This window comes from Zootermopsis nevadensis, unplaced genomic scaffold (assembly GCF_977971745.1).
Source record: "Zootermopsis nevadensis isolate Lab colony 2312 unplaced genomic scaffold, Znev_1.0 Znev_ptg000024l, whole genome shotgun sequence".
NCBI lineage: Eukaryota > Metazoa > Arthropoda > Insecta > Blattodea > Termopsidae > Zootermopsis > Zootermopsis nevadensis.
This window is the reverse complement of record NW_028259156.1, coordinates 13,912,112-13,932,824: the sequence shown is the minus strand read 5'-3', so window position 1 is coordinate 13,932,824 and position 20,713 is coordinate 13,912,112. Positions and strand designations below refer to the sequence as shown.

General features: G+C 38.6%; 2 protein-coding genes across 6 annotated transcripts in view; one reads left to right on the top strand and one right to left on the bottom strand.

Moving 5' to 3' along the window:
- Window positions 1–20,713, top strand: part of Axs (Abnormal X segregation) — a 230,836-nt gene that overhangs the window by 119,577 nt on the left and 90,546 nt on the right. The window lies entirely within an intron of this gene.
- rdo (leucine-rich repeat domain-containing protein reduced ocelli) overlaps window positions 1–20,713 on the bottom strand; it is a 120,937-nt gene that overhangs the window by 83,222 nt on the left and 17,002 nt on the right. For 3 of the 4 annotated variants that reach the window (XM_022083436.2, XM_087355241.1, XM_022083437.2), the window contains exon 2: window positions 10,990–11,081. The exons of the other annotated variant lie outside the window; for it this stretch is intronic. The gene's annotated coding sequence lies outside the window, so the exon portion shown is untranslated. The remainder of the gene's footprint in view (window positions 1–10,989; window positions 11,082–20,713) is intronic. 4 annotated transcript variants of the gene reach the window in all.

Here is a 20,713-nt window from a genome sequence, read left to right as displayed (position 1 = left end):
ATCCCCCACTTTTAATTTCATGTTCTTGTTGTATAAGGGTTGATTCATAAAGCATATAAGATATTATGGAAGTGGCGTTGGGGTTCTCTTACGGAAGAGTCTGTTCCCTCGAATTCAGCGTATGGAATCGATATGCAAATGAAGGTACAAAACCACGCGTAATATTGTATCGTTTTATGGTTCTGGGAGGAAGTCAACCGAAATGCTTGGTTTATCCATGCAGACGGAGGATGAGTGTGTTGTGAGATCACCTCACATTCATTCTGTTCTCCCAGGCCTACCTTGGTTTTAACCTTCCCACTTTCATTTCCGGTAGAACGTGGTGAAGTCACTTCCGGAACAGACCGGAACTGCGTTCAGTGTTACCTCCACTGTGAGCCTGGCCACCCAGTGTGATGCCGTCACAGGATTTCGTCGATGACAGACAAATAGTGGGGCGTGCACTGCGGGGGAGGAGGGTGACACGTTGGTTCTGTGAAACGCGGACAGAACGTTGCTCAGAGTTTGTAGCTGTGACATGAGAAACGTTCTATAAGCACAGATAGGCCTACACAGAATATGAAAATAGGAATTTTGTTTTCCGCCTACTGAGATATGTAAATAACATATGCACGTTGAAAGAAACATCGAACTATAATCACGTGATAGATATCAGGTCAACATCTCAACTGTATATTATGCGTGTTGGTAAAATTCCTTCCGGTATGAGCGACATCGATGTTTTAACAAGAAGGTCTTCTGGTCAAGTTACTATAAAGACTTCCCACTCACCGCATCGTCCTTATGTGACTCCCCGCCTTTACGCGTCGTGTGATATATTTTACTTTCAACAGTTCTAGGCTAGGGGAATACATGACCCCAAATATTTGCCTAATTTTCCTTTCCAGCATCAAGGGACGGTGCGATATGTTTCATTGCAGGGAGAGGTGAAGTTCTTTACAACAGTTTTGTCTAGGAAAAAACGATTTTAAAAACATTTCTATGGAACAGTCATTATTTAGATGCTAAACCCGAAGGCTGGGAAACGTGTTCAATCCAATCATAAATATTTACATATTAAAATTAATTCTAATATTATCCTCTCATGAACGCTCACGTCTCTAAGTGTGCCTTCATTTCAGTTTTTTTTCCGATTAAAATTTTCTTCGTATATCTCAGCGCTTCCGTGCGTGCTACACAAAACGTCCAGCCGATCGTGTTTGACTTGATGACCCAAATGTTGGTTAAAAATACAAATTATGAAGCGCCTTTTCTCCGGCCTCCTTTTACTTCATCTCTGTTTGAAGCATCTGTTATTTCTCGTTCACGAAGTGACATGAGAGACAGCACGAATATTGATCTCGGAGGCACAGGTTTTGCGCTTGAGATGTGTCTCGTGTCCATCTTGGCTCTCTGGAATTAACGGCGTTGAACCTTTGGGTTTTGCTGCCACAATGTAAGTTATAAGCTGTCAGACGTGTCCATAAACCATTTCATACAGTTAACGTGTCGAGTTTATATTCTACGTTGTAGACAATGGATGGACTGACAGCTTATGTCTAGTCCCATGTACCGCAGTGTGTGCTATATAAACGTCGTTAAATATCGATGTACATCACAAGCATTATCGGAAATAAAAGTTTCAGAAAGCGATGAATTTCCCGCACTTTTATGAATTAATTGGATCCGAAATGATTTTTTACTATCAGGCAAATACTGTCTTGTCTTTATAGACCTACTTTATAGTTTTTTTCAGAACAGAAATGAATTTTTCTTAGAGAAGAGAACGCAGTTTTAAGATAAAACACTCGGTTAAGGAGTGAAGCGCGTATAAGTTTATGAAAAAAGTTGCTACGCGTGCGGAGTACAATTTTTATTTCATCCAGCGGGACTGCATGGGTTGGTCCAGAAAACATACGGAAATGACTGCTCAGTTGTTTTCCTTCCATAATCACGTGAAAAAAAGTTATGCCACAGAAGCAGTTCGTAATTCTAATTCGCGGTGAAAGGAAAGATTGACTTCATAATTAGTGTTATTAAAGTAACAGAATAAAATAATGAAAATCTAAATACGAAAGTGTTGAGTTTAATATAAACATTCCGTGTATTTGTCTTTGTTTTAAAGTTTTCGAGATGAGAAACAGACAGCGTTAATTGTTTCCACTTTTATTTTTATACAGCTTAATGTACGCAATTAAAATTCTTCTAGACGGGTGGCGTATCAATAGATGAACGCATCAAACGAGTTTTCATTTTAAGAACCTTCGAGCATGAAGAACACTTAAAAGAGGGCTGTGGCGGGCCTTCTAGCCCATCGAAAACCCTAAATTTACATTTGTATTGATCAGAAAATTGAGAAACACAAAGAATAATACACGGATGAGAAAGACAATGAAGATGGAATATAAGAAACTAATGAAGAAAGAAAAGTATTTTAACTTGTTCCTCACATCTGTATTGTTAAGAAAACAATTACTTCACACTAACCGAATTATTACTGGTGTCGTTGGTCTGAAGCGATTAGATTTGCGTGCGGGTATGCACTTAGCTAAGGTTGCACTATTAAAAATAAGGTAAATATTATCTTCGAATTAAGAATCGTAATTAGTATTAGTTTATTTATATATTTACTTTATATAATGTCTCTATTTATTTAACTTTTTATTCATTAATTAGTCTCATTATTTACACATTCATTTATTTGATTTAGACGAGGCACTCAACAGATGTAGACTGGGGCGTAAGAACCAGTCTAAAGGAAGAAAATGACTCTGGGTTATCTCTTGAAACACGCGCAGATGCCTTGGTTTATCTAGCAGGGAAGTCTTTCAATGTTCAAGTTATGTAAGAAAAACGAACTAAATTAAGAACTTGTTGAAATTTAAATCTTTACGAAACTCGTTTGAAACGAGAAACTAAGGAAATTAATTAAACTTTTTAAGAGTTTCTTTTGTAATTCTCTAAGTTTCTTATCAACTCTTCAGATGTATTTTATTTCCCACGATGGAAGCTATAGCTTACACAAAATTGGTACCGCCACCATCATGTAATTGCAATTCCGATACCTTGATCCAATTAAGGTGGCAGCTTATAGATTGACTTTAGTTAAGACTTCTAACCAAACTTCGATCAGTAAGGTAGGTCTTCAGAAAACTGTTGCGCTGACGAGTTTGGAAATTGCGATGTTTGTTTTGCGGTGTCTGTCTCCTTATTTTGTGGACTCTTCCAGCTGAAAGTGTCACGAATTTATCAGAAATTGTTCCTACGTGGTGTAACTGTGTATGTGTATTTCTTCTTTCCTTGCGCTCTCAATATTTAATCAAACCAACATCAGATGCTGCCTCTCTGTAGAGATACTAAGATTTCCATATATTTTAAACTTTACTTGCGACCAACAGAACTTTCTGATGCAGACCTCATAGTGAATAAAGTTCTGCGTGGACTTCGGCACGCTTTCTATGACAAGGCTCCTCCTTCCCAAAAAGATTTCAGTAGCTCGCATCGGGTTTTTGGCGTTCGCAGAAACAGTAAGAACTTAACTACGTCATGACTGGAATTTTCTTATTTCCGAGTTTTAATTCATGTGTGGTATTAACGTTTGCTTACTGCAGAAACCAAATGAATGTCCTAGCTTTTACATACCACCTCTTTTGACCTCATTCTTGTGGTATAAATTCGCGATGTAGGTCAACACAGACTTGGTATTCTAAATTTTACATCGCTGTTCCACGTACAGAAATTATGAGGTTATGTTTCTGTTGCTTTACTAATGGTCGCTTTGAAGATGGCTGTCTTCTTGGTTTTGACGCCGTGTTGTCTGGTAGACGTTTGCCAACGTTTCAGAGTTCCTTGTTGCCTCCATCATCAGGGTGATGAGGATAGGTGATGGTGAAGACAGGAAGGACCTATGAAGCGTTGAAAAACTTCTGCAGGATAAAACGGCGTTGCAAACCAGAAGACAGTTTGCTTCAGATTCACTGCCGTGAATACCAAAAGTCCTATTTTGTGTCACTTTGTTGTTGCATTGTGCATCAACACTTCAACATGCTGTCCTGTAAATAAAACCCATGGTGGATATTTTAAATTTTTAAACTATACATACTATCAACACGTTCATGTTTAAAGTGCTTGGAGTTGATTCTGCCCATTGCAAAGCAGAAATCTCTAAGTCAGTTTCAAAAGTTCGTGCCGTTTCCAAGACAATGAAGTTCTCGTAAGGCGACGAAAGCTTTGCACCCCGTTTGCATATGTATTCCATTCTAAATAACTTCAGGACGAATTTTTCACTATCCTTGGACATTACTGAGAAGCTCGCCTTGATATCACTTCTTTGTTTCTCTATTTTGATTCGAATGTGGTAGTTTTAAAATCTTTCGAGATGGGACCAGTCTCATTTAGAATAGGGTAAGATGTCCAGTTCTCTTCGTGACGAATCAGCAAGCCGTGAAGACATTGGGAGTATTGAAATAAGGCTGTATTTATTCTTGGGGCACTGTTTTAATGTAAATGATCAGTTTCATGCTCCGGTCGTCTTATCTCTAGAAATGTATCTCCAGTACACGCCAGATAGGATGGATAGATAGATCCAGGGTCAGTCTGGTGATAAGGATAAATATCTCTGCACCTCTCTGGAATCGACTCCAATCGCCGAGCTCTAGCTCGTGGTCTTACTGGCTGAAATATGTAGTTTTAGCATAACAGATACTAAAATATTAAACGGTTAAGGTGTTTGAAATTAAAAATTACTTGATTACCGTACGTAATATATTCTGTTTAGAGTTAAGTCTTGTGAAGTGTGATGGAAGTACCTGTATAAAGGTATTGGTATTTTACATTTCTTTCCAAATTGAAACTCAAACCAGCCTCCTCGGCTACGTCCCTGTAACTCGTGTGCTTACACATGTTGGGTGAAGGATGCTGTGTGTTCGGCTGCCTGCACAGTAAGAACTGACTTCGCTTGAGTGGAAATTTGCCGATACCAACAGACAGCTGTTTGCAACAGGAACATGACAGCCGTTCTAGTGTTGCAGGTCGCAAGGGGAAGTGCAGACATGCATCGGATCACCACAGTTGGTTCTGGCACGTATCAGGACAATTTCATACGCAATTCCCATCGATCCTACTCGTATGTAGTCCGCTGTCAGTCTGGTTTCGGAACTTATCTCGGGGAATGCACCCTGTTGGCTTAGTCTTGACTAAAAAATTGGAAAATGTTTTGTACGAAAGTTTTCAGTGGTTGCTATATTGCCGTTAATTGTTACCGGGAGGTAACAATTTTAAACCATTTACATGTACAGCTCACCTCTACATTCCATACACATTTAGTTATAAAACACAAATATTGGTCTCCCAGTGTATATATGAAATTTTCTGTTCATTTTTCAAATGAAATGATGAAATACAATTCCACAGGAATGTATAATCCGTCGGTATTCGCGTACTTTGAAGTATTATTCCGTATTTTGCTTGGACGGGCTGGAGAAGAAAGTCAGGATACTTGGTACTCCGATACTCGAAGTGGTCACCAGGAGGAAAATAATTTATTAACGTATGTTGGCTTGAGGTGTTAATAATCCTGTTTCATATTCAAAAATTTCAGAGCTGGAATCTGAGACCAGATACCAGCTGATGTCCTGAGGCCTTTATCGATTTACCTCACCCCCTCCACGATTTCTGGGGTAAGTTCTTACAATAGGTCTCAACTGATTCTTTCCAAACCATTTCCAATTTGTCATTCACAAGTCATCCTACCATTTGATGCTATACAGGTGATTCAAAAGGGGTCTGCCAAAAACATCGCGGTTACATGAACCTAGTGGTTTTGAGTAAGAATCCTCTCAACAAGGGCAGAATTTGGAATGTTTTAAGAGACATTGGTAATTTGAAAGTAAGCCTAAGACTTACTGGAAATAAGAGGTTTTGGTAAAACTTTCCGAAATAACTTCAGTCTGAAACGGAAAGAAAGTATATGTTTTATAATGAAACTTGTTCCAATAGCTGTTGAGAATGTTAGCGAACGTGCTGCTACACAATGTGATACCTGCTTAAAAAAAAATTAAATCCGTGGCGTAACAGCCCTCTGAGACCCAAAGCCGACTAGCTGGCTGCTGGCCTCACGTTCACATGCCTAAGCAGAGGTGAACGATCATCCGACCAGATATAGGATGACGTGTGGTCAGCACGACGAACCCCAGCTATTGCTAACTTTGCAGACCGGATTACGCTACCCATTGTAGCTCCCCAATTTCCTCACGATGCTGGATTGGTACCGGTCCCATACACTGGTCGAAAGCTCATGAGAAAATTTCTTCTCCCCCGAGACTCGAACCAGCGCGCATTCCGTATCGCCGGACCGAAGCATGATGCCTACGGCGCGGGACATGTGATACCTGCTACTCAACAGAATATTAAACCGATTTGCACTAAACATGGCATGCTTATTTCTCGAGTCCAGGAAGAGATCATATAAAGGCTAAAGGTTCTGCTTAATTATAACACTGAATGGCATAGGAGAAATGAACAGACGTAGATAAGAACTTGCATTTTTCATCTTTCCTATACTTAAGGATTTTAATTTTAAACCTTTCAAAAATAGATGAATATGTTTCCCACTTGAGTTGTATCTCTCCTTCCTCCTTGTGGCTTTCGTGAAGATGAAACACGGGCGCCACTTATAAAACAGACGGGAAAATACATTCCTCCTTGGCCTTTCAAGTGCCACGATGTTTGCCTGATCCTGATACAGAAGCTGTCGGTCTGTTTACAAGAATTATATTTGTCTCTCTCACTTGCTTTATCTTCGTTCAAGTCATATTATCTCCAAACAAACTTATTCGCTCATTCGACTTTCCTCTTTTGGGTTCAACTGTAGTTTGGTGTTAAAGTTTGGAAAACTAACAGAAATACCGTCTTCTGCAAGTTGAGGCGCTACTGTTATAGTATCTAGCTATCGGCTTACGGAGGGATCCTCTGACCCAGCCTATAAATTATCGCCATGGTACGGGCCTGATTCTAGTGGTTAAAGAGAGAAGTAGAAGCTGCTAAGGAGGACGGGTGGTTCTGAACTTACAAGGACCATTTCTTCAATCTCTGCTCCTTAATGTCAATCAGGCGATAGAAATACACGAAGAAAAGTCCGAAGCGTATTTCGTTAAAGTGACCTCTCTGGCATATACAGGACAGTAATACGTGTGTAGATGATCTGTAGGCCTATATGAACATGTATGTTGATGGCTTAATTATAAAATACCTCGCGTCAAAGTTGACGAGAATGAATCTTTTCTGGTGTTGAGCAGTAATACAATAAATTATGAGATGATAATGTTGCGTCATATTGTGTTGAATATATACTTGTTCAATTTTTATCAGCATGCTCTAATGTAAATCGAACATTTCGATAGAGAGCATCATTTTAATATATTTTAAATATTTAAATGTTAATTGTAATAATATTTTAATATTTAATAATAATATTTTATTGTGATTAGACTGATAAAAATTGAACAAGTACAATAAATTGTATTATTCCTGTAAATTGCATGGACAGTACATTTATAAAATTCCTCAAACAGTAAATTAAATGTGAAATGATCTTCATAGTGATTGAAGCTACATTCAGAAAGAAAGAAATAAAGAAAGAAGGAAAGAAAGAAAGAAATATTGCGATGAACTCTTGAGGTTGTCGTGGAATATCGTGACCCTGATTTTAATCGCGGCCTGTGGTTGAGAATGGTTGTGCTATACGATTAACTCATCTTACTAAGTCGGTACCGACAGAGAAAATATATGGCGTCTTCCGTCAAATTACTGCAAAACAGAATCCATCTTACCGTATGTAAACTGGCTGCTGACATTTTAGTCTTCAAACTCAAACATTGTCTTATGCAGCTTCTCAAATAGCTCGTTACTTTACAGTACTAAAATTAGAATGAGTTTAAAACTGTTTTCGCATGTTAAACGAAAAACTTAAAATTAGCTTTAATTCCAGTTTCATTAAAATTATAACTTTATCCCTGTATGAAATTCAATTTAATAAATCCTCTTCTGATGTCATAAGCTTACAAAACATGCAACGCTCAAAGTAATGCTTGCCATAACCCAGGGGAACTGGAGTGTAAAGGGAAGTCGCTTTGACGACGTTTTAATCTGAACTACATAAGCTAAACAGCTTGTTCTTTCTGCAGGACATGTTCTGCGAACGTGTGTTTAAAATATGATCTTATATTTTCTCTCTCGTTGAAACCTGAACATCTGAGTGACAAGTATTTGTTTAGTATGAACTGAATTAATTCCCTGGGTTAGTGACACAATATGTAAGTAAGCCTTTAGAAATGGCTTACTCTGAATAAGAGGATTCAACTAGAGTTTAAGAAGTTTATAAAAATGGACGTTCCACGTCACCGACATAGTTTCTGTATTGACTGAAAACAGACCAAGACTCCGTACCTCGCCTGTGTCAGGACTCCACACTTCGTTTCCTTGTTCCGTCTTCAGGGCCATATTTTAAATACTCTCGATGTATTTCTGTCGTACTCAGAGAAGTTGAAGCTGTGCCCGTCTCTCGCTATCCGTTACGGTGAAGTAACCTAACCATTGCTTTCTATAATTCTTTGTTCTTTTTTGTACTGAATAAACATTTAGTTCATTTCTTCTTTATTAATTATAAAATTTGTTAAGCTAGTACTCCCTTGACATTTCTAAACATGAAATTTCGTATGCTTAGTTTTACGAACTATTTTCTGCTTTCCTCAACGCAGGCTTCATTACAGTATAAATGTGTGATGACGCCATTTGTTTATAACATTTAAAATTGTCTCTTTATTTACTTGTTAATGTTATCCCACTTATTTCTTGATACCAATATATTATTTTCATCATGAAAAACTCAACTTTCCAAGTAATTTATATAACTTAAATTTGTCCTGTAATTTAATTCAGAGAACCGTTTGCAGCATACTGAGTATTTCCTTCATAAACCATTACCTTAAATGTTGTTTATTATTATGTGTCAGATTTTTCATCGAGGTTTTGTGAGATGGAAAACAACTTATGTAGATTTTACTCAGATTTTAGAATAAGACGATCATCGAAGGAGTTAAAATATGTAGGAAATATTTTTACTTTAGATTTATATCTGGATTGACTACGTCAAATTGTCTTCAGATACCATCCTGATACCAGTTATATAAGATAGGTCATTATAATTTCCTGTCTCACTTCTAGTTTACAGATATAATCTTAGAATTTTTAACCATATTTTTTGTTTCGTTTATTATGCTACAAACCTCCCCATAGCAACCGTGCTGTAGCTACTTCTCCGTCAGCTTGTAGTCGAGCCTTTATATGCCGAGTTATGGAATGAGTAGCAAAACACAAAAATACAAACGGAGAAATAAACAGAGAATTGAAATACGTTCCTGTACAGCTACTCCCGATGTTTACGGCTCAGCCCACACGATCAGTGCAAAGAACTTTCTCGCTAAATGCATAAAATCTGAAGGTTTGTTGGAAGATCGAAGATGTTTTGAACTGTAAGATTCCAAGCAAATTGGGCGATTCTTTACGTAGAGTTTTATACAAGTCAGGATTTATGTCATTTCTGCTATGTATATATATATAGCTTTGTTTCTTGAAACGTAAGTCGAAAGTTATACTTACTCATGAGAGCGAAATATCAAGGACTGTGGTTTTAGCCTTGACCCTGTTTCTGTAACTAGACAAGTAAGAATCAGCTCCCTTTGAGATGAGCTCAGCACATCTAGCCCCAGAGAGTGTTATACGGACCCCAAGATGCTATCTCCAGATAGAGTGCTATCTCAAGTCCACTTACAGAGATCCACATTGAATACCTCGCAGCTGTGGACAAGAGACTGATACAAATGCATTTGTGACGTTGAAGCACTGAATGTTTTAGAAAGATTTTTTATTTCCTTTGTTCGTCTTCTACTTGCGAGTGAATAGATTCGCTAGATATATCACATACGTGAATTTATCTTTCACGTGTGAAAATATCGGCCCCGGATACGATTATCCTGACTGAGGTTTCTCGTGATTTTCCTCGGGCTCTCCAAGCAAGTGCTGGGATACTACCTTAAAGTGTACACGACCGCTTCCTTCCATATCATTTCAAAATTCATTGTTCATAATTTTGCTAAAGATCGATGGTTTTCAGTCTGAGATATTGACAGCGTAGTTAAATGAACCACAAAATAAATAAATAAAACATATTTTATGCATTGGGCATGTATTTACTTTTGGATTTATTGGTTCATCTTTTCAATACTACTGTCATAAACACAACTCATCTAAAATTCATCTGTGTACAAACAAAACGAAGCAATATCATAATAAACGGTGTTGAATAAAGGTCACGTGTTTGCAGCTTTCTCTAACCGGAATGAAAAGCTGGTAAACAGTTTAGCGAGCGTTAAATTTTGTTACAGTGATGGCCTTTCGATTACTGTAGTGCTTGTGACATCTAGTGATGAGGTTCTGTTCAGAGGAATTGAAATGGCAGATCTCAATTCTCCTCCACGGTTTGTCGTGGTTTATTGTCGCTTTGCAAGAGTACGTCGGTTATCTCTCCTCACAAATGGAGGCTGCTCGAACCTGATGATTTAGAAGCTGGACCACTGTGTTCTCTGAAACGACTACATTTTCCCCTTTGTACGTTTTAATATTAATACTAGGTTTTACATGTTTTGTTCTTGAACTCTGATATCTGTTTCGTAAAAGCTTCTAACCACGCAACTATTAGGTTCTTTAACGTTTTAGATTTGTAATCGGGAGGTATCCATTTCAAATACACCCCCCCCCCCCCCCCCATGTACTCGTAGGATATCCAAGTCGTCACTTCCATTCACAATTTTCACACTGAAACGTTGCATGCCTCCCTCGTCTCTCCCATGCAAGCCACATGCACTGCCAGCGTAACTTTCTTCATTTGATCTCGTGCCACTATGTATCATTCAAGTGAATCAGTGCAACGCCACGCCTGATTAATTTTCTTACCTGCAGATTCTGAAGAAACCAAGAAACTTCTCAGTGAAAACTCGCCAGGCCGAAATCACGTCAGATTTCGGCCGCTACAGCTCACCATTCCACTGTGGGGAAAAAAACAACAACATCGTTTTATTTTAGCTGTAAGGTCGACGGACTTCGAAGAATATATTCTAGGAAACGTTACGCAATATAAATTCGAGTAGTTTAAAGCCAGATTTTACGTAATGCAGGCACAGAATACCAAAGCAGGCAGTAGAATACAAACGATGATGATTAAGAGAATTTAAACGCAATTCTATGACGTCGTTAAATAACCTATAAATAAAATCAATGACGTCTGTTGGGTAATGTAGGTAATCTACGCGTTCTTAACCTCGGCACAAACTAGGATTACGGTCAGTTTCACGTTCCAGCTTTTTTAACCTCGGGGGAAATGCCCTGGTTACCTATTGAACTGCACATTGGGTGGGGTCCAGAGCTGCTCTGGGCGTGGTGGTGAAGAGAAGACACTGTACGCCTGCGAGGAATCGAAGCCCGGTCGTAAAGTTCTCAGCCAGTCTCAATATAAACTTACTGACTTAGCTAACACCGGTTTGTCAATTTGATAACAGTCCGTTCCTGGCCTTCCACAGAGTGTTCTAAATATATTTATACACATTTTCAATGAATAAAATAAAGACATTTTTATAAACTAAACCATTACATGTTTTAACATGAGCACTTTGTGAATTAGTTATGTAATGCAGGTGTTCAAAATGACCACTGTCTAGGTCTTCCGCAAACATAACACGGATACCGACAACAAGGTTAATATTCCGTATTATAATGTGTGTACATCTTTTTGGGGAACCTGTATCGGGGTGGGAAGCTGGTAGTTCTATTGATGTACCCCTTACAAATTGGGCACCCTAGCAGCTGTAGGAAAGCAAATGAATACAATCGGATAGTTTTATAAAACTACAAAGTTCTTAATCGCACGCAAAGACCTGTAAGTTACTGTGGCTACAGCTGAGCCTTTGGAGCACAATAGTTGCCGCATGAAGGCAAACATCCATCCATCACCGTTATAATAACGTGTCTTGTTTCGCTCACGACTTGTCATACCTTGGAATTGTTGGCCTTTTAGTTAGATTTATGTTTTCCGGAGCACTGGTTGCAATTTCTTTCGCCATTCCTACCCTTGTGCTTGTTACCGAAGCGTAAGAAAACACCCCCTTGCTAACCCACCTCCCATCGCCCACTGACAAAAGGATGACAAATATATATTGCGACATTTTTCGTCAATAGAGTTTTAAAAAAAATATATGTTTAATCACGTAAATGTATATGTAAACATTCAGTGAACCATTTCAAGGTAAAAGTTGTAGTTACGATTTATTATATATGATTTCCGAATCAGAAATGGCACAATGGTCTTAAAACTTTCCGAGAGGCTTTTGTCATGCATGTTGCGTTTTGTAGGCGGAAAGGTGTTTGGATTCTACAGTGCAGACATTTTGAGGCGCTGCTTAAAGCTAATCGGGACATGGTGTGTGGGGAAAAAAAGTCCTAAGCCACTGTCATAATCCATATATTTTATCTGATATCTTAATTAACGTATTTACATGTCCTTCAGTGTCTCTTCGGTTACTGTCGGAATACACAGACTGATCTACAAAGGTTTATCGGCCCGTAAATGGCAGATTATAAGCCTGAGTAATTGGTTCGTTGATTTGATAATTAGTTTGTTTATATGTTTTTCTGCATTTTTATGTGTCTATCGATTTATACACAGTGGTTCGGAAGAGATTGACTATCCCTGAATATCAGTGTTAATGTGTGTATTCAGGCTTAATTTGTTGGTGGATTTATTCATGTTTTTATCACAACATTGTTTGGTTACTCTGTAGTAACACTTAAGTAACAGGCCTGGCGTATGTAACGAAATTTTTTCGATAAGAGTCAGAGAGAGACGAATTTTGACTACATGCATTCCTCGCCTGCTATCTGCCTACTAGCTTCTCGACGAAAGAAAATTGGTATATTTTTAAGCCACGTAACTGTATAACTGCAGAGCATTAAATTACGCTTAGATAATTTTAAAAAGTTTTACCAGATACACAGAACCGGGTACCTCCAGAAAGAAAGTCACATGTGTTATAATACCTTTTAGCTAAGTTTATATCTGAATCTTTTCCGAGAATGGAAATGGTAAGGTGGTTATGATTTTAAATGAGATAAATCGAATCTATTGGTAGTCCTGATGTTTTGGCATTTGCATGTTCTAATCTCAGCCTGGAAGTAGTACATCCAAACCAATATTCTTCTTGGTTTTATCCATTCCTAATATGAAATAGAAATGCTGGTCATTACATCGCGGAGTTAGGTCGAACTATGAGTGAAGTATAAATGTTATGCCTGTGACAGAACCCAGTTTCTGTTTGTGCGCGCGCGAAGTTCTATATATATATATATATATATATATATATATATATATATATATATATATATATATGTCCATGTCATATCAGAACCCGGGCTTAATGGCAGCTTACGGCTAACAAAAAGAATGAAAGACAGTTAACAAGTACGTTACCATTTGTCGTCTAAATCGAGACATTTCGTTGATAGATGACCAGTATCTTTCTTGCAGGTGTCTGTCGAGTTTTTACCTGTACTCGACTCCACTTCTTTTATGGGCAAAGAGAAGGAAAAATTTTGACAAGAAACAGAATAGACGGAAATTCGTTTGGTCAGGAAATCTGATTGGACTGAATTCTATTGAGCTGCTAAATTCCTCTGTCTCTTTTGTGTGTCAGAAATCCCGGCTCAGAGATAGGACAATGGTGACTCATGGGGGCGATTACATTATAGGGGCAGGGAAGGAGTTTAACGCAATTCTTTCGTTCTTTTCTCGCTGACGTGGAAACCTGAGCGGTACAATACATTTCAGTTTACCTCGGCCACTGCGTAGGGTCTCTTTGTATTGCGAGATTAAATCCACGTGGAGGCATGTCATATCTGTATTTTACCTGAGAGGCCACGTCGTGTGCAGATCATTAATTCAATTGACGATCTAGTCCGTTTTCCCTCGTGGTTTTTCTTGTTTTCTTGTTTCTTAGTTTATTTATAAGCGATTCCTGGGTTTTATACTTTATCACCCGTGGAATGGAACGATGAATGTGAATTATAAATTAAGGTTGTGGAAGTAAGCAGACATGGCCTGCGTTAACACGAAGCAAACATTTTCCTGAAGAAACTGTGGAAACTCATAAAAATCTCTCAAAATATCAGGTAATTGGGTCAAGATCGTAACTCGGGACCTTCGAAATATGATACATAAAATGATGACACAGGCGAGAGTAAACGAATTTGTGCCCTGTTTCATTTGGGGGGGGGGGGGGGGGGTTTCCGAAAAGCGTTTGCAACTAAATTTTTGGGGAAAGAAAATCTACTTATAAGATCCTCCATGTATGTATCTCTGCCCGTCCGTCTGTTCGTATATATAAATTCGAGAACCGCTGAACGGATTTTCATGAAATTATGTTGTTGTTACATCAAATTTTGGTTGAAATCGGACAAAAGTAACGGACACTTTGCATGTGGTTGTACACGAGGTTTTAACGCGAAAATGACGGGGCGGGACTTTAGCATTAGGAAGCCCCAGACGAGAAATTTCCTGACATTCGAAAGGACACGAATTGCTGCGCTATGTCCACATTTCCGAACTTATTTCCCTTTCTCCTTGCCCTATACAATTCATTTACATTCTTCCTCTTTGCAGATAAGCCGTCTTCCTGGAATTCGGAATATAATAGAAGGAAAGTGAATATACTTTTATATTATGGACGGGAAGCGAATTTATTCACTCCTAAGTTGATTAATTAATACAGAAATTCCATTTACCCAGATTAAATATCAAGGACGAATATGGTCAGCGATTTCAGCGAAATTAATTTTGTTCTCATTTTCGCTTATACTCGCACGCTCATCGTCTTCCACAATGACCCTTTGTTGACGTAGGAAGAAAATTATGTAAAATTATGTATTTTTGAACTGAGCCGTTGGGAGCACAGACGACGGAAACCAAGCCGAGGATTATAACTACGGACGTACGGAAATCTCTGCTGGCCAACTGTATGTTAAACTGTGATTCGCGAGCATACTCCCAACTGCCCCAAGGATTTGTGGCTCATCGGCGGGTTTTTATTCGAATCGATGCACACAGATTACAGGAGAATAATTGTTTGGCAATGCCGATTGATTTTGCCTCATTTATTTATTAATAATTGCAATTCGGTATTTTAATTAAGTTAATTTAATAATTTTCTTGCCAAATATTTTCTGTGTGAAATAAGTCTTTAAGTTGTTATCTGTAGTGGTCTCCGTTGGATATTCCTGTAGGAGTGTCAATGTGTGTTAAAAGAGTTCGTCTTTTCTCTGCCAACATCTCACGAACTGAGTCAGGATTCGAAGTTGATGTGAATCGGTTATCGCTCTGACACCTAGCGGTGTGTTGGTCGATATTTAGTATCATTCTGACACGTGTAAAGTGACTAGAGATTCGCACGCTCAAAACCTGTGAAATTATCCATCTCGAAAGTTTCATCGCCTGTGGCCTTGCGGGTGGTTACCACCGTTTTGGAGTAAAGTGTCGCCTCCAGCTTCAGAGTTTCATCAATGTGAGAACCTCAAATCTTTGAATGTTTAATTTTATTCTACAAAACTTTCATGGGTGTAAGTAACTGATTTTTAGAGCAAAATCATTTGTTGTGTGGGTCGTTACCTATTGGCTTGCATGCAATACTGAACAGTTAAAACAATTTTTTCCCATCGTGAATATACATATGTTTCACTTATCACCATTTTGCGCCAAAGCCTTCTATTGTTCTTAATCTTTTGGCATTATAAATAAGTAGCCACTCATGAATAATCAATGAGTAGCAACATTTGTGACGTAACTCTGAGTGTGGACGAAGGAAGGAACTCGGCTGTTTTATGCATATCCAGCTAAGCTACAGCTGTAGTTTTGGGCAGAAGAACGCATAAAGTGTGGGGAAAGAGGTTCACTCTGTCCAGCACTTCACTCCCATTTTACCTGCCCCAGGGGGCTTGGGCTCCCTCCTTTTGCCACAAACTAGCAGCACGTTGGGAATAACAGTAACCACCTATCGGCAGTTCTACTCGGCAAGGAATGGAGGCTCACAGCAGTACAAATATTGATTTAAGTGCTCGAGATAAAACTAGAAGTTGAAACGGTATTCTTCAGTATTTCAGTGGCCTTGCTGTCTTGTTACGTCTGCATCAATAAGAGCTGAAGCGTCTGTTCCAGTGTGGGGCACAAATCTTTCTTCGGGGTTTCGCTCATTTCATTCAACTAATTAACTCCATAGAACAGAATCGCTCGTGTGAAGTCGGTACTTGCCGAGTCCTTCATGATATTTGCAAGTTCATTACCGTGTCCACAAGAGTCCTCTCTGAACCAGATGAATGCTGTCCACATCCTCATGTGTTTTGTTGACCATTAATTGCAAACACAAATTTATTAATGCAGGTAGACAAACACTTCTGAAAAGTTATTCTCACATTACACATCTACAACACTTACTTGAAACATTTTTATATTCAACGAACTGCAATGAAAAACAATTCTTCGCTATATACAGTGTAATATGCGTAATGCGACTGGTTTTGCAACAACCAGTTTGATATGTAATAACCAATTTGTATCCTTAACTGTACATCAAAGCCAATGAACCATACAGGATCGTAAAAAAAATATATCTATCTCTAAAAATAGTGGACTCGGCTGAAATACGCGCTTTTACAATTTTTTTATTATATGTGTATTCGAGTATTATAGTTAATCCAGAAAATAGCAACAAAAATGCGAACAATGAATGTTATTTCGAGATGTTTTAGGACGCCCATACAAATGTTGCGGTCATGAATTTGATATAAAAACATTTCATAACCTGCACTTCTGTTCTGAAACCACCGTGGACATATCTAAAATATTAAACAGCATCCTTTAATTACTAGAAATTCCAAAGCTAACATTCGAACCAAATCAGCAATGAAGGGCTTTTTTAAAATGAATTCAAGTGAATGCTGCAGTCTAATTTGTGTTTGTATCATATTTCCTTATATGGGCCTACAACTAAGCCTCAAATTTCAACAATTTTATACCGACAAATTCTGACCTAAACAGCTATCAATCGTCTGGCGCATTGGACTCTAACTGAGCGTTTTAAATTTCGGAAATCCTAAATATAGGAGTTATCGTTAGTTGCTGAATATTAGTTCTGTAAATTACCGTGATCGCGTATGTTTAATGAAGAACTCCCTTAAAATTTTCACAAATAATCTACTTATACTTTAAACAAATTTAATTCTGTGTAACCGCATAATCTGGATCACATGAGACCGAAAGTTACCGTAAGTTTCATCATGTAACCGTTTTAAATCTTCGCCTGTTAGTGAAGGGAAAAATAACACAACGGACAGCGAGATCCTATCAAAGGGGCCTGGTGAAGAGTAATGTGTATTAAAGGGTATTTAGATTTTGCACGGAACAGGTAGGAAATATGATATCCGATAGCCTCGTATAGAATTTTATAAATGAACGAGAAAAGTACTGAAATCGCGTTTCATGTTTCCCAAGAGGAAAATTTGTGAGGTTTATGAAGACGCAAATTACTGTCACTCCACTACAATTTCAGAACTAATTTCACATCACTGTCACATATCCATGGTGATCAGATTGGTTTAGTGGTGATTTTCAAAACTAATATTCGGAATGTTTGTGGTTCATATCTCGTGTCAAGTACTCTGAATGAAATACTTCGGGAGTTTCTTCAGTTATTACGCAAGTGACGGTCACATTGGTGTGTAGGTGACGCACAACTGAACTGTGTTCGGGAATAATCAGGATCGAATACTGAACCGGATTATGCTGACAGAAGTTCTTTGAGCATGTTCCGTCTTTTCAGGCAAAAGCAGAGACAAACCCATGATACAGGTATCGTCTCCCCGTCTCGGACGCCATAAAATCTCCAGAGGAGAAACGTTTTTTAAAGACGCTAAGAATAAATAAACCTGCTGTTTTCGTATCCTTGATCGCCAGGGGCAGAGGATACGTGCAGTCGTCTTATTAACTAATTTTCCACCTCGACATCTGTATCATAATGGAATACGCTTAAATACTTCTGACAACATGCTCATTTAATATTTTGGTACTTCAGTAAAATACGATTAAATTAATAAATATCACAAACTTCATTAATAGAAGACATTGACTCAGGCCGATTGTGAAAGAAATATTTTCATGCTGGAAAGCATAACGATACCAATTTAAGAGGAAGTCCGAAGGGACTGGGTCGTGAGACACGGCTTGGGAATTTGTCCGAGGATTCTTGTATTTGAGTCAAACTGAAACACGTCGTCTGAAGTAATGAAGTTACAAAAGCACATTTAAGGCGAGCAAAAAAAAAAAAAAAATTTGTAGACCTAATTGTTATAAAGGATCAAAATTATGTGGGCACTCCGGCTTTTAGGGGCCTTTATGAAGCTCGAATCCTTTGTGCAGTAGCAGAAAGCCTGGCATGAGACGCGCTCACCACAAGCAGCGTTCTGACCGCCAATGCTACGAGCTGACAGTTTCCTTCTCTTTCTTGCGTATCGCCCTTGTCAGATCGGCTGTTATCTCCGAGGACCACCACAAGTACGTGAAATACGAAACAGTTTTCGCTGCCATATGATGTATACCACGTTTGTATCATACAAGAATAAAAAATTGGCAGTACATGTTTTATTTTATCCCCATCACGTTAGATAAGAAAATGTTGTGTCCAAAGGAAAGACTGAGGAAGCTGACGATAGCATATTTCTCCCAGAAACAGCGTCCTTCCAATAACCAACTAAGCGTGAAGATAACAAGACAGACTCTTCTCTGGGGCATGCCTGTCTGTCTCTGTCCCATCGCTGTCCATTGTCGTGTTCTTTCATCTCGTCGCTGAGAAAAAGAATGCTGAGCTTTCTTTTGTGTACCTGATTCCTTATTGAAATAAATCGCAGATATAGAATCCAATCGCTACAAAATCTTTGTCGGCTCATCCGAGCGTGCAAATAAGACTCTACCGTGTTGAAGGAATGTCCTTAATCTTGCCTTTGTATTTCGGAACGGGAGAAGTTGCCACTCGCATAATCCAATACTCAACACAGCGTATAACTGTCTGCCACAGTACATGCTGATTGGATTTCATTCAACTGTGACATTTGTAGCAAACTTTCAGTAATGGTGGATCGTTCACTTACTGTCATCATTGATGATTACGACATGCGTCAAAGAAAGAAACGAATAACGTGGAAATGAACCTCGGGTTTCATGAAACACGTTAAAATGTCAACCAGATAAACGCAACCAACTTCTCTTTAATTGCTACTGAATTACATTTAATTTTGTTTCAACAACGGCGAGAATCATGCAAGACATAAACTCCAAATGGAGAAATATTATGTAAGATTTGAGGTTTTCACAGCGGTGAGTATGAATATTCATCGCCCTGATAACGGAGGCAGTATGACCTCTGAAACGTTGGTTAACATCGAAAAGACTACACAGCGCAGCAACCCGGAAGACAGAAATCTTCATACTCACCGCCCTGATGACGGAGGCAGTATGACCTCTGAAACGTTGGTTAACATCGAAAAGACTACACAGCGCAGCAACCCGGAAGACAGAAATCTTCATACTCATCGCCCTGATGACGGAGGCAGTATGACCTCAGAAACGTTGGTTAACATCGACCAGACTACACAGCGCAACAACCCAGAAGACGGAAATCTTCGGAAAGATATTAATTGTCAGGTGGGACATGTAGTTACCATCATTGGACTTCAAAGGATTAAATAACGGTGTACATACAGCATACTCCAGACTGGTTGCTTGCTTTATGCCACCAAAATGTTTTTGTTCTTAGCGACAAGTTTCTGTCGTAGTTATGCGTTTAATTCCGTTCCCAACGAGAGGTTTCAGACCTACTGTTGTATTGTGAGGCGATTGAATGACAGCAAGCAAATACAAACAGGGACGGAAAAATAAATTGGTATTGATCCAGAATCTAAAGTGGATGTTTCTTTTAGTAGTGACATATATTTCCTCATCTTCCTGTGTACTACTGTGTAGTCAGACGAACTCAAGAGAATATAATGCTTTTCTTTCTGTAGTCTGGCTACATTAAACGACCACCATAGGCAGACAAGTGAAGTGTAAGTGCTGTGACGAGGTCCCCTGGAGTCCAGAGTCTGGATAAAGACTTTGATTACTTCAAGGCTCCTAGTGGGGAGTCACTGAATTGCAAAGAGTGACATGACAGAGCCTTCAAAAATACATCAACTTTGTTGCAGACTTTTTGTTGTCAAGTTGTGAAATACTCCGCCATATTGTATAAGAGTAATTAAAATTCTTATTTTATTCTAGTGCAATGTAGTATGGTACAGTATACCTCACCTATTAATGTAACCTAAATAGTACAAGGTATTTGTTAATAAATAAAACAAGTAGGCATATTACGTAAGATCGTAGTTGTGAGGAGCATGACTGGACTGTCTAATGTCGAATTTTTCAATTTTAGCTGCCCACTCCTTTGGGAATTCCCTCGGGAACATTCGATGCGTCCTAGACATCACTACCATATGCTTTAAACCATGAATATAAAAATTTTCCTTTGACTGATAATTTAAAGTCTTCGAG